The 3,078-nt window shown below is 36.9% G+C and overlaps 1 pseudogene; it reads left to right on the top strand.

The window, feature by feature from the left end:
* Nucleotides 1-2,839, top strand: LOC134391834 (olfactory receptor 4C15-like; annotated as a pseudogene).
* Nucleotides 2,840-3,078: the final 239 nt, after the last annotated feature.

The raw sequence follows: 3,078 nt of genomic DNA on the forward strand, positions 1-3,078 counted from the left end.
ATGGAGTTCACAGTGCAGACACCAGTTAGGAATAAAACTGAGAACATAATGGAAATGGTTGTTTTAAAGTAAGCAACAGATATTAATGTATACAACGGTATATTTGTTAATTTGTTAATTTTTAAAATGATTTCTTTTAACTCTAAGTGGCTTTCATAAAATGAGCTTATTTTTTATTCTTACAATAAATCCCATTATTCTTTTATCCACTTATTTTCATTAAACATGTATTATATATGTATATATACATAGATAGATGCAAATATTCACACACAACATATATACATATATAAGCAATTTGACAGATACATTTCAGTTAAATGTACAGGTGAGGATACAATCATGCTTTGAAGCTCTGTCTACCTGTGAAAAATGAAGTTGGAGTAATTATCTGGATGACTCATGCAAGAGCTTTCTGCAGGTAGGTAAGGCGGCTGGCTGGCTTTTTAAGTGAACAAATAGTAACTACAATTGGGAAGGGCACTGTATCATGAGCAACATTTCACATTTTCAGATTTGACCCTCATCATAATCTGGGAGATGAGCAGCTATATATGAACATCTCTGCTTTACAATAAACTCATATAAATCTGAAAGGTATTTATTTTGAAGAGTTTACTTGATCAGATCAGGACACATTTTTATACATAAGTAATTGGCAAATAATAAAACCTCAGGACTCTGACTTATATTCAGTGTGTTTTTTCTCTTCCTTACCTATGTGAGTTCTCGATTAGTATATGTAAGTGATTGAGCCATCACCTTCTAATTCTGCATCGTTTGCCCTGTTTCCTTCATCAAGATGCCTCATTTAAACATGAACAAAGGAATCAGAGGCTTGAATCTTCACATGTGGATGGAGACTGTAGAAAGGCCACCTCTGCTCTGAAGTTCTTACTAGAAAAGGAAAAAACCCACTCTTTTTCCTGTTGATCCAGCGGAAAGAAATTGGGTGTTGGAGACAGAGGTTCTGTGTTAAAATTCCTGATCAAGCATCTATTGTTTGCTTGAACATAGTCTCCTTAGGCATGAATTCTCCACCGATAAAATAGGCATGATAAGACCCAACACAGAGTGTTTCCTAGGCAATAGGTCCTGAGCAATTGCTTTCCTTGCATTACTTCATGTAGTCATCATGATGACACTCTGAAGTAGGCATTATTATTTTTATGAACTTCTGTTCTCATATTAAGATGATGAATTAAAAAGAAAAAACCTCAACACAATACATACTTGCTATGAGTTAAGTATAGAGCTAGACACTTTTTCATAGAACTTTCTCTTTTATACAGAATGAATTAATTTATTTAAAGGCCAAATTCGGTTCAGACTTTTAAAGAAATAGTTGAGGAGGAGCCATGATTTTAAAGTGCTTCTTAAATTGTCTGCTATTTCTTCTTTTATTTGTAGATCAGGCAGTCTCCTGATCAGGAATGGCATGCTGGTCACCATGCTGGTCACTCCCATCCCATGCCAGTGGCAGGCATGAATAATAAATAAACTACAGTCCTCCTTTCTCATAACTTGGATGTGTCTTCAGAATGCTTCTCAATAATCCACCCCAGGAAGTAATTAAGCAAAACTTGGACTTGAGATAAAAACTATTTCTTTTCTTTGCCATGTGTGGGTGCTTCCTTTTCCTCATATTGAAACTCTGGCTGTTTTAAAGTATTCAATAATTTATCTCTATCTCCATTCTGCCTGACTTCCCGCTACTGCCTTCAACAAGTTTCTAATTTTGTATTCTCAATGACAAAAGAAGCATTCAAGATAATTTTGCATATTGGTGTGCCAACTTGTTAATGACTATAATACTATAAAGTGCTCTGAAGAAAATTTTTTTTATTGTAATTGCAGATTCTGCATAATCACTGTTGGAGCCTTCACTTTTTTCTTGGAAATCACGCGAAACCAAAGCTTTGTAACTGAGTTCATCCTACTGGGGCTTTCACAGAATTCAAATGTTCAGAAAATTGTATTCACTATATTTTTGTTTGTCTAGATTGTGACTGTTGGAGACAACATGCTGATTGTAGTTACCATCCTCAGCAGCCCTGAACTGCTGGGCTCTCCTATGTACTTCTTTCTGGCTTTTTTGTCCTTCCTGGATGCATGCTTCTCTTCTGTCATTGCCCCAAAGATGATTGTAGACTCCCTCTATGAGAGGAAAACCATCTCTTTTGAAGGTTGCATGACCCAGCTCTTTGCTGAACACTTCTTTGCTGGGGTGGAGGTGATTGTCCTCACAGCCATGGCCTATGACTGATACGTGGCCATTTGCAAGCCTTTGCACTACTCTTCCATCATGACCTGGAAGCTGTGTGGCATTCTGATGGGGATAGCCTGGGCAGGGGGTTTCTTGCATTCCATGATACAAATTCTCTTTACTTTCCAGCTGCCCTTCTGTGGCCCCAATGTCATTGATCATTTTATCTGTGACTTGTTCCCATTACTGGAGCTTGCCTGCACTGACACTTACATCTTTGTCCTTTTGGTGGTTGCCAACAGTGGGTTTATCTGCGTCATAAACTTCTCTTTGTTACTTGTCTCCTATGGTGTCATCTTGCTCTCTCTCAGAAACTATAGTTCTGAAGGGCGGCAGAAAGCTCTCTCCACCAGTGGATCTCACATTGCTGTTGTGGTTTTGTTCTTTGTTCCGTGCATATTTGTGTATGTACTACCTCCATCTACCTTCTTCTCTGACAAGATGGTGGCAATATTTTACACCATCCTAACTCCTTTGCTCAATCCTTTGATTTATCCTCTCAGGAATAAGGAAGTAAAAACTGCCATGAGGAAACTATGGAACAAATTGGCAGTGCTTTCTGATGAAAAATAACACATTAAACTTTTTTAAAAAATAAAAGTTGAGAATAAAGAACTCAAAATGATCTTTATGGGATGTTACCTTGAAAGTGGTAACATAATGCTGTTGAAAAAAGCATTACATGGGGGTCAGAAAACGATTTTACTCTCAGATTACTAATCAGTTCTGAGTTGGCTACTCAGAACCCTCATCTGTAAAATTAAAGAGTTGAATTTTATGCTTACTTAGAATCTAATAATCAAAAAAAGAAT

This window comes from Cynocephalus volans, chromosome 12 (genome assembly GCF_027409185.1).
Source record: "Cynocephalus volans isolate mCynVol1 chromosome 12, mCynVol1.pri, whole genome shotgun sequence".
Taxonomy (NCBI): Eukaryota; Metazoa; Chordata; class Mammalia; order Dermoptera; family Cynocephalidae; genus Cynocephalus; species Cynocephalus volans.